Genomic DNA, 12,382 nt, shown 5'->3' on the forward strand with positions numbered 1-12,382 from the left:
GTAAAAATAAGAAAAAAATTTCCAAAATCATAGTTTAAATTACATGCATATGCTTAAACTTTGACCATAGCTCTGATACCATTTGTTGGAAAAGATCTAGGATTAAGAATAATTTATCGCTTCTAGCAAGCGGCGGAATATAATTTTTTTTAAAACATGTAAAACGATTTTACCACCTAGACAAAGTGCATGAACATATAATTTAAAATTTAAAAACTATAAAGAGTTTTAACTCGGTACCAACCTCATTTGAATCTTGAGCGTTGAGAAGTCTTTGGAAAGTTTGAATCGATCGTCTCCCCACTTAGCTTGTCTCGTAGCGTCTTCTTGAATCCGAGTAACCACGATAGTTTCTACCACTAGAATCTTCGAGTTTAGAAAGGATTTAGTGTGTGGGCACTATTAAAAACAATGACTCAAGAACTAGTCTTAGAGCCAAAGAGCTAATACAAAAGCTAGGTCCAATGAGGACCTAGGTGCCAAAACAAAAGAGCAAGAAGAGAGAGAGAGAGGGAGATGGTGGGCGGCCAAGTTCTAGAGAGAGAAGCTCTCAATCTAAAAAACTTGTGTATTCAACATTTTGAATGAGGTGTGGTATTTATACGAAGATGGATTGCCTTGAAGAGGTAGTTTCCTATTTTCTATTGAATATCACATATTCATGAGCATAATCTTTATTTCCCATTTCTATCAAAATACCAAGGTTGGAAATTAGTGTCCTTTTTTCCTTGTGTTGGCCGCCCAAACCATGTAGCACACGTGCTATAATTTGTTTCATCTTTTCCTTTTTGGCAAGTATCTTCATACATCAATGTACAAAATAAATTCCCTTTCTCTTGATGGAGGGCCACGAAATTTAGTGTGTAGAACAAGCTTCTAGATGTTTCTTTATTTGTTCATGACAACATAAGAAAATCTCATGTAGAATTTTCACATAAAATTCCATAAAATGAGATTCAATCATCAAAGCCCAAATGTCCATGTTGGCCGTGTGGATAATCTACGTTTTCATCATATGACAATTTCCAAAATCTTATTTTGACCTTTATACCATCTTATTGTCCTTATGGACAAAATTACCCTTTAGACATTTTTTGTAAAATTCGTTTAGTTCAACACTTGAACTTGTTTTGACTTAGCTACTAGTTTAATAAATCTTGCTCTAATAACTTGTGGTAGTGAGCTCATAGATCCAAATGAACAAAGATTGAGCTAGCATGCTTGGACGCAAAAGTTCACAAACCTTTTCCAAGTTCTATCTTAATATCAACTGACTTCGCTAAAGAGTTGACACTGAAGATCTCTCGGTTCAAATGAATATGTTTTCTACTCAAAATTCTACTTAATTGTGATGAGTGGATCCATTGAATATTATCGATGTTTACCCTTCATGAATATCATCAACTAGATGAGATTTATAAAATTACCATTTTACCCTTCTAGTTGTTATTTCCTCAACTCATTTGTCGCTTGTGAATAAGTTAGAAACAATGTATTGAGGAGGAGCTAACAAGTCACATTGATTCATCCAAAAAAGACATGACTCAATTTGGACACTGGCCAATTCATTTATTCACATTCGAAAGAACAAAATATGAGGTGATATACATTGCATTTTAGCAATCTTGTAGATGAATTCCATATCTATGAGATCTTCACAAAGTTGTTCATGTCATCTTCATAACTTATTACTTTACCAATAGGTCTTGTCTATATCACATAGTGAATCTAGAACTCTGACTTTCTCAAATGAGAGTATTAAGCTATAAAATGACATGTCTCATTTCAGGATTGCGATAAGCATGATGCAATTCATACATAGTGGCTTCGAGACAGAAGTGGTTAAATGGTTTGTTCTTACAATGTCTCTAGAAGTGCATTGGTCAATTCCGTATCTTCAGAAGATACCTAGGAAGAGCTATAGAGTCTCCAACTCTCTATGTCTCATAACTAGACATCATAGATTCTCCTAACAATCATACTGAGATCAATAGCCCTTTGATCATTAGATTGTGAATATGTTGTTTTACGCAAACCATGAAGATTTTGTCCATGCAAATCTATATTTGACTCTTCATTTGTTGTTAGGTTTGTTTAAGGAATACAGACTAAGGTTTATCATAAATCTTCAAACAAACAAGGAAGAATGAATGAAAGTTTCAACTCTTTATTAATTATTCAGCAGTTACAAGAAAGAATCTTGTAAGACTTTATTACATCAAATGTATATAAGCTATGACTACTACTCTTCTTGTAGGCACGAATGCCAACATGTGCATCCATACTTTTCCCACCGCTTCTTTTGTTCTTCGATGTAGTTATCCGTGTCTGCAACCTCCATATGAAGGTACTTGTTATGAATTTCATACGGTGATGGTATAAGAACATTAGGACCTGCAATACAGATTATAGATGAGCATCACATTAACGTTTCAAGAACACATTCGATGCGACAATATGGAAATATATTTAGTGGTGATGAATTGAGGATTACCTAGATCTCGAGCGGTCGCGATCATGTTTTTGAACTCATGCGAGTCCGCCTTACTCATCGGCACATGTTGATGAACAAAGAATTTAGATATAGATCTTCCGAGTCACGTTTTCTTCTTCGGCTCCACCATCTCCTAAATATTTTTTTGCTTAGCACTCGCAGACTTATATAACGATGGAGCAGCCGGTGGAGATTTTGTCGCAGAACCACTACCGGGCCCCGACATCGTCTGAGCCTCGCATTCTGTCTGAGCCGCCTCTTGTCGTTACATCTTCATCACTGCTCATAATTGGGCCGTAGTTTTCTTCTTCGTCTGATTCGTCAATGCCAAGATTTGTATTCAATGTCCAGCGAATCGTAGAAGCCAACGACTTTTTCTTCTTCTTTTTTTCGACATTGCCAACAAGTAAACCTCGCATCTCTTCCTGTACTTCAGGAGAGACTTTATCACAGAATCTTGCACTCTTGGTTGCGTCTATATTGGCTAGGTAGTTTTTCGCTCTGGTGATGCCGCCGCCTCCCATAATGTTTTCAAAATATACACTGGTGCGCATTATTTTTCCCGGCCGCAGGCGTACAATACTTCCTAACCGGGTCGGGGGCAGACATTCTTGTAACCTACAAATTAAGTGCTGAAACTAACAATCATCAACATAATCACCTTTACTAAATTAAATTAGACTAACGGTCATGAATCACATATACAAACTCTAACATATGCACATACTCTAACATATTCGCAAACTCTAACATATTCCCGGATCTAAACTAACATATTACTGGATCTAAATGAAAATTGAAAATAATTCATAACAAATTCGGAATGAAACAATAATGGTTTTAAATATATGATTTAAACTATAATCATAAAAAACTAACAATAAATTCAAAGATTAGTTCGGATAAATAAAAATAAATTAGACAACATGAACACAAAGTCTAACATATTCCCGGATATAAAATAAAATTGAAAACAAATCATAAGAATTTCATAATAAATCAATAAACAAGTTCAACATAACCATAATCATCACTAACTAGTAAAAAAATTACAAAAGAATTTGGATTAAAAAAAAATTAGAAAACATGAACACAAACTCAAAATCAACACCAAATTCATGTTCACAACTACCAATTTATAATTAATCTTCAAGAATTATCAAGAAATTTAAAAAAAAAAAAAAAAAAACTCAAAATCATCAAAATACAAAAACACGTCGGGAAGCTCATCAATACCAGTGCCTTCCGGCGGGATCTGGTGAAGTTTTACCTTCGGAGCATCGGGAAGCTGACGGGAAGTTCAGAATGTGGCAGATTTGCACTCGGTCGCAGCGGAACAACTTAGGGCTCTTCCTGACTTTTTTTCCCAAAACTTTGCTGGTTTCCGGCTTTTATAGTCTGGGTTTTAAAAAAAATTATACTAAACCGGACCGAAAAGTATGAATCGGGTTCCGGACTGGTTCCCGGTCCGGATTCCTCGGAATCACCGGAAACTTCTGGTTTTAGTCATTCCGGTGCCGGAATCTTAAAAAAACGGGAACCGGACTGGTTCCCCGGAATTTAAATCCATGCTTTTAACACAAAACAAAATAAAAAAGGCTCATGCTCATGTAGTACATTTAGTTTTAACTAAAAAAAGGAGAAGAAATTAACAAACTCACCATCGCCGGAGAGAGAGGAATCGACCTTCGGAGATAAGAAGAAGTCTAGAGAAAAAGTCTTTGAACGGAAATGACTCGTAACCATCGCCGTCGCTCCGGCGGCCATAAGCAGTATCGTCAAAAAGTCATCCTAGATGAAATGAAACAATCCTTCAGAAGTAAGCTTAAATTACCCATACACAGTCATAAGTTCATCATCATCGCCATCATAATCCTTATCTTCATCTTCTTCTTCATCATTGCCATCATCATCCTCATCTTCATCTTCTTCTTCATCATCGCGGTCTTCTTCGTCAAGCGTGGCCGTGCGAATCTTTCCGATCTCAAGTCCTCTCCATGATCTGACTCTTCTGAATCTTCAAATCCCTCTGAAAATCGTCGTCGGTTTCACTTTGTCAGCGCCGGAGCTAGAACGAAAATCCTATGATTCTCCTCTATGAATTGGATCGTACACACCTCTGACATCAAGAACGTCATCACGACCTTCCAAAACCTAGAAAAATGCTATAGATTTTGATGTTGTCGAATGGAAATTGAGAGAAATCATCTAAAAAATCTGGCGGTTTCGTTACCTGAGAGTCACGAGTACGGATGAATTCGGCGGCATATAACTTTTTGGAGAGGCTCTGAGGGCTTCGTCGCAATAGATGTTGTCAATGGTGCCCACAAGAAGAGTTGTAGTCTTTATTTTGTACATTTGATGTAATAAAGTCTCACGAAGACTCTTGCTTGTAATTGCTTATTCATTAATAAAAAGTTGAAACGTTCATTCATTCTTCCTTGTCTGTTTGAAGCTTTATGATAAAAATTTAGTCTTTAGTCCATAAACAAACTTAACAACTTACGAAGAGACAAAATATAGATTTGCATCAACAAACTCTTCGTAGTTTGCTTAAAACGATATATTCGTAATCTAAGGGTCAAAGGACTATTGATCTCTGTACGATTGTTAGGAGAATCTATGATGTCTGGTTATGGGGCATGGAGAGTTGGAGACTCTATAGTTCTTCTAGGTATCTTCCGAAGGTACTGAATTGACCAGTGCACTTCTAGAGACAAAATAAGAACAAATAATTTAACCTCTTATGTCTCGAAGTCACTACGTATGAATTGTATCGTGCTTACCTTAATCCTGAAATAAGACATGCCATTTCACAGCTTACGTATTCTCATTTGAGAAAGTCAGAGTTCGGACTCACTATGTATTCTTAATATGGCCAATTGGTGAAGTACTAAGTTGTGAGAATGTCATGAGTAACTTTGTGAAGTTCTCATAGATATGGAATTTGTTGTTACGTTGTTTTATTGGCTTTATTTTTTAGTGCAAGTGGTATGGAAAAATGTCGAGAGTTATGTCTCCACTTCTGGATTGACATCTTTCCTCGTGTGTGCAGACAGTATTTCAGGCAAGTTTCCAGTTTCGACAGATTGCTTCGCTGGTGACTTATTGCTGAGTTATTGCCTCGCTGCTGTCTTCATTACAAGATATCTGCCTCGCTGGAGCCTTCATTGCAAGATTTCCTCCGCTGCTATCTTCATTACTCGAATATTCACTTTGATGGAGTCTTTACTTTGTGATATTCGCTTGAGGCCGGGTAAGGAAACCCGATATATCTTCCAGGATTGTCCAGCTGCTATAAAAGCCATGCGCTCTCCCTTAGCAGCCTCGACACTTTTGATCAAACACTCAGAGCTCTTAGACGTGCAAGACCGGCGGACTGGGAGGCTGTGTGTTTTGGTTTTAAGTGGTGTATTCTCTCAAACACTATTCCACAGATTGAGTGTATGTGAGAGTTGGGTTCTTGTGCTTTTCGTGATTGAAGGTTCACGTACAACTGAAGACTGAAGGTCATCCGAGCCAGGAGGTTGCTCGAAGAGTGGAATTGAGACGGAGCTCAAATTCAGGGGGAGTCCCTGTCTAGGTGATCACTGGTAGTAATAGTCTCTAGGTTTTATTGATTTGTTGATTGTAATCAGATATAACCTTGCGTGTACTATTGACTACAAGATAGTGAAAATCCTTTCCACTGGCAGCGTGCCCCCAGATGTAGGTGTGATTCACCGAACTGGGTAACCATATCATGTGTACTTTGTTTACTGCACTTTTTGTTGTTTATCCATATCTGTGTTCAAGCAAGTTGTCGGACACATTGTCAACACATTGTGTGCGACATCTTGCCATTGCAACTAATCAGAATTTCAATTGGTATCAGAGCAGGCACCTTGATCTCTTAGGTGGTTTCCTGTATTTTCTTTCTGATTGCCTATTATGGATAGTTCCCGAGAAGGAGGTTCTGTCAATCGTCCTCCAGTACTCGACGGAACCAACTATGGATATTGGAAGGCACGCATGACCGCCTTCTTGAAGTCCCTGGATAGTCGAACATGGAAAGCTGTGATACATGGGTGGGAAGCTCCTGTGACTACTGATGACAAAGGAGCCCGTACTGGAACAAAGCCGGAAAAAGACTGGACCCCCACTGAGGATGAGGCGGCCCTTGGTAACTCCCGTACTCTCAATGCTATTTTTAATGGTGTTGATAAAGATGTTTTCAGGTTGATAAATACTTGCACTACTGCCAAAGAGGCCTGGGAAATCCTTGCTGTTGCCTATGAGGGAACTACAAAGGTCCGGGAACAAAAACTTCAGTACCTCACAACCAATTTTGAAGCCCTCACGATGCTCGAGGACGAAACTGTCGCTGAGTTCAACGTTCGCATTCGTGATCTCGCCAATGAATCATATTCTCTTGGAAAACCTATGACAGATGAAGATCTTGTTCGAAAAACCCTGAGAGCTTTGAGCTCTAGGTTCAAGATGAAGATCACGGCCATTGAGGAAGTTCATGACCTAAAGACGTTGAAATTCGACGAGCTAATGGGATCTCTCATGACATTTGAGCTCTCTCTTCCTAAGGTGGAAAAGAAACAAAGAGGGATGGCCCTCAAAAGTTCTGTTCATGAACCAAGGGATCAGGTATATTCAGACTATGACAATGACATTGATGATACTATTGCTATGCTTGCAAAAAACTATGGCAGGGTCATGAAAAGACTCAACCAGATGAATGGGAAAAATGTCTCACAAGATGTCAAGGACAATTTCCAACAACGTTTCCAGAAAAATACTTATCCTCACAGGAATAGTAAAAGTGGTGAACGATCTGGGAAAGACAAAGGCATTCAGTTCCACAAGTGTGAAGGTTTTGGACATATTCAGAAGGAGTGTCCCAACTTCCTCAAGAAACAGAAAAAGGGATACAACGCTACTCTTTCGGATGAAGAAGATGAAGAGAGCGACTCAGATCAGATAAGTAATTTTGTAGCCTTTACTGCTTCTGTCCATACTCATGAGTCTACTAATGAATTTGGTGAATGCTCTCAGAAATATGTTCTTGATGATGAACTATCTGACGATGCTATGAATGAAGCCTACAATACCCTTCATACCAAATGGGTTGAGGAATCCCAGATTCTAGACAAACAGAGTGCTCTCATCCTTACCCTGACTGAAGATAAGGCAAGGCTTCTGGAGACTATTGTGGATCTGAAGAAGGAAGTCAGTCGTCTGAATGGCAAACTCGAGCACATGACTAAAACTGTTAGAATGCTGAATTCTGGGACTGACAGTCTTGACAAAATCCTCACCATCGGCAAACCCGCGAAGAACATGAAGGGACTTGGATATACCCATGGAGCTTCATCATCCCAGACTACGTTCGTTCCTCAAAAGCAGACTAGCCAGATGTCGCGAAACTTGCCTCAACCATCTGGTAACAACAAATCTCATGACATTTCTCGATATCATCAATTTGGACCAAACAGGTCTTCTGTCAACAAACCTCGTTGGGTATGCCATTATTGTGGAAGAAAGGGACATATCCGTCCTTTCTGCTATTGTTTGTATGGGAGGAATGTCCGTCAGCACAGGTCCATCCACAGAAATGTCTCTTCTCATCAACAACCTGCTACTCGGTTGGAATGGAGAGTGAAAAATGCCTCTTATCATGCCAATATTGCCTACACCTCTCTGAGTGCTTCCACCGGGAATGACTGGTACTTCGACAGTGGCTGCTCTCGCCACATGACTGGGGATCACACCTTCCTGACCAACGTAAAACCTTACTCCAACTGCCATGTTACCTTTGGAGATGGAGTCAAAGCCAAAATTGTGGGTAAAGGTCAATTAAACTATCCTAGTATGTCTTGTTTGACTGAGGCTTTGTTGGTAGAAGGACTTACTGCTAATCTTATTAGTATTAGTCAACTTTGTGATCTGAATTTGCATGTCAACTTTACTCGTGATAAGTGTGTGGTGATTAATGAAGATCAGGATGAACTTATGCGAGGAAACAGATCTCGTGACAACTGCTATATGTGGTCCCCCGTACCAAAGTTGACGAAACCAAGCTGTGGCATCAAAAGCTTGGTCATCTAAATCTCAGAAGTATGCAGAAAATTGTCTCTGAGAATGCTATCATCGGTGTCCCAAACCTGAAGATTGTCGAAGGAAAAATTTGTGGTGAGTGCCAGATTGGGAAACAGGTCAAGAAGTCCCACAAGATGGTGCAACATCTTACCACATCTCGAGTTCTGGAACTTCTCCACATGGATCTGATGGGACCGATGCAGGTCGAGAGCCTTGGAGGGAAGAGATATGTGTTCGTCTGTGTGGATGACTTCTCCAGGTACACTTGGGTTGATTTTATTCGTGAGAAATCTGACACTTTTGCTGTTTTTGAAGCTCTATGTAAGAAGGTTCAGAGAGAAAAAGGAGAGAGCATAGGCAAAGTGATCAGAATCCGGAGTGATCATGGGAGAGAATTTGAGAACATAAGCTTTGCTAAGTTTTGTACTGAAGAAGGGATAGCACATGAGTTCTCTGCTCCTATCACACCTCAACAAAATGGAATTGTTGAAAGGAAAAATCGAACCCTTCAGGAGATGGCTAGAGTAATGATGTTGGCCAAGAATATTCCACCACATTTCTGGGCTGAAGCTCTCAATACTGCCTGCCATATTCACAATAGAGTTACTATTCGTCCAGGTACTTCCAGCACTCATTATGAAATATGGAGGGGGAGAAAGCCAAATGTGAAATACTTCCATGTCTTTGGTTCGGTGTGTTATATTCTTGCTGACAGGGATCCACGGCGTAAATTTGACCCGAAAAGTGATGAAGGTATGTTTCTTGGATACTCTAGAAATAGTCGTGCATACCGTGTTTTTAACAAACGCACTAAGACTATAATGGAATCGATAAATGTGGTGATAAATGATGATGATCATGATGTTACTAACAGTCCTAATGATGAGGATGAAGTTTTTCCTAGTAACCCAGATGTCAGGACAGATGCTGATAACCCCTTGGACGACATCTCCACTGGAAATCCAAATGTCAGGACTGATGCTGATGACAAAGTTAGCGACATTGTTCCAGATGAAGGATCCCCTCCTGAGACTGAACAGAGAATCCCTTCTCGAAGAATTCAGAAAAATCATCCTGCTCATGAGGTAATTGGCGAAATCAGTGAAGGAATAAAGACTCGTCCAAAACCTCCTGTTAACTACCGGGAAATGATTGGTAATCTCTGCTTTGTCTCTAAGATTGAACCAAAAAATGTTAATGAGGCTATTGATGATGAATACTGGGTTAATGCTATGCAAGAAGAACTGGTTCAGTTTGAAAGAAACGAAGTCTGGGAGCTGGTCCCTAAGCCTGACAATGTAAATGTCATTGGGACTAAGTGGATTTTTAAGAATAAATCTGATGAACATGGTAATATAACTCGGAACAAAGCTAGACTTGTGGCGCAGGGCTATTCACAGGTGGAAGGCGTAGATTTTGATGAAACCTTTGCCCCTGTTGCAAGACTTGAAGCTATCAGACTTTTGCTTGGCATTTCATGTCACCTGCAATTCAAGCTCTATCAGATGGATGTTAAGAGTGCTTTCCTCAATGGGTACCTGAATGAGGAAGTTTATGTAGCTCAACCAAAAGGGTTTACAGACCCCAGCTCTCCACAACATGTCTACAAACTCAGAAAAGCTCTCTATGGCCTTAAGCAGGCTCCTCGTGCGTGGTATGAAAGACTGACCCAATTTCTTGTGCAGAATGGGTATACCCGAGGTGGCGTTGACAAGACCTTGTTCGTGAAAAAGGAGAATGGCAATCTCATGATAGCTCAGATTTATGTTGACGACATCGTCTTCGGAGGAATGTCAAACAAGATGGTGGATCTTTTTGTTCGACAAATGCAATCAGAGTTTGAGATGAGTATGGTCGGCGAGTTAAACTATTTTCTGGGCTTTCAGATCAAACAAATGAGTGATGGTATCTTCATTTCCCAAAGTAAGTATGCCAAAAACTTGGTGAAGAAGTTTGGCCTGGAGAAATCCTCTCACAAGCGGACCCCTGCCGCTACTCACATCAAACTCACTAAGGATGAGCATGGAGAATCTGTTGATCAAAGCCTCTACATGAGTATTATTGGCAGTCTTCTTTATCTCACTGCCAGCCGACCAGACATAGCCTACTCAGTAGGTGTATGTGCGCGCTATCAAGCCAATCCCAAAGCTAGCCATCTGGCTCAAGCTAAGCGAATCATAAGGTACATCTCAGGAACTGCTGATTTTGGTTTACTGTATACCTATGATACTTCTTCTACGCTTGTGCGATACTGTGATGCTGACTGGGCAGGTAGCACGGTTGATAGAAAGATTACTTCTGGTGGATGTTTCTATCTTGGAAACAATCTCATCTCCTGGTTCAGCAAGAAGCAAAACTGTGTTTCCTTGTCCACAGCTGAGGCTGAATACATCGCTGCTGGGAGTAGTTGCACTCAGCTCCTCTGGATGAAGCAGATGCTAGCTGAGTATGATGTTGGACAAGATGTCATGACATTATTCTGCGACAACATTAGCGCCATCAACATCTCAAAGAATCCTGTTCAACACAGTAAGACCAAACATATTGAGATCATACATCATTTTATTCGAGATCTTGTGGAAGAAAAGAAGATCAAACTCGAATACATTCACACCGAGAAACAGCTTGCAGACATTTTCACCAAGGCTTTGGATGCTAACCGATTTGAAAATCTCAGATCTTCTCTTGGGTTATGTGTTATTGATCAATAGCAATTATTGTTTATCGAAGGATTTTTTGGTCTTAACTTTTGCGCTAATCCTTCGCTGACTCTTGTTCGTGTCACTGTTGTGTTCTTTCTCTCATGGGCCCATGTATCTGGTTGGCCCATTCGACTGGTTTGCCGGGCTAAAATGCCAATTGTTGTCTATCTGGGCCTAAGAACGATGAAGGCCCACTTGAAGTCGCGACGTCATTTTTTTCCTTGCCATGATCTCGCTCATGCAGACGGTTACTCTCCCAAGAAAGGAAGGGAAGTTATTTCCTGTTTGAATTTCGAAATTTCTTATACTTCTTCGGCGTTCTTATGATTTATTTCCCAAATCTGCTTTCTTACCCATTTTGACAGTTATCTTTGTGGCAGTTTCCCTAAAATCTTATACAAAATGGTTGGGACAAGAAGTGGGATCAGTACTACCACTCCGTCAGAGAAAGCCACGATGAAGAAGAAACATGTCGCCACAAAGAAACCTGGGGCTGAGAGTAACATGCATGGTGTCCGGGTTCGAGGTCTGAAACCCAGCATACGCGCCGATGGTCAGGCCGGAGGTGCGAACGCTGGGTCATCGGTTCCTCCTAAGAACCCATCTCTCTCTGCCGCCAGAAGCGCTATTCTGAAGAAAGCTGCCCTTTCCATCGCCGATATCACAGGAGAAGCAAGCTCCAGCAGTTCCTCCTCTGAAAAGGGACAAAACGAAGCTGATCGCAAAGAAAAAGTAAGGTCTGGAGAGTCCCCTATCGAGAGCCCCCATAAGATTGTTCGAGGTAACCCTAAAGCTCCTAATATCCCTGATGATAGTTCTAGGAATAAGAATTCGCGTCCTGATGTTCATGAGCCTACACCTGAGGATGTCATTGGAGGGATGATAGGCCTGAATAAAGATGTCACGAAAGATGTGCCCACATCTTCCCTGGGGCTAAAGAGGAAGGGAGACCAGGTTCAGGAGGCTGCAGAGGACATTCTCGCTTCTCTGAAGAAGAAGACTCAGAGAGATGAGGATGTGTGCTTAGCCACTCTTCTGTCTGAGAAGAGGAAGAAGAAAAATTCTCCAGAAGAAAGCTCTTCGGCTGTCCCCATCC

This window comes from Urtica dioica, chromosome 3, assembly GCF_054948205.1.
Source record: "Urtica dioica subsp. dioica isolate 48M chromosome 3, U.dioica_male_clone48M_v1_H2, whole genome shotgun sequence".
Classification (NCBI taxonomy): domain Eukaryota; kingdom Viridiplantae; phylum Streptophyta; class Magnoliopsida; order Rosales; family Urticaceae; genus Urtica; species Urtica dioica.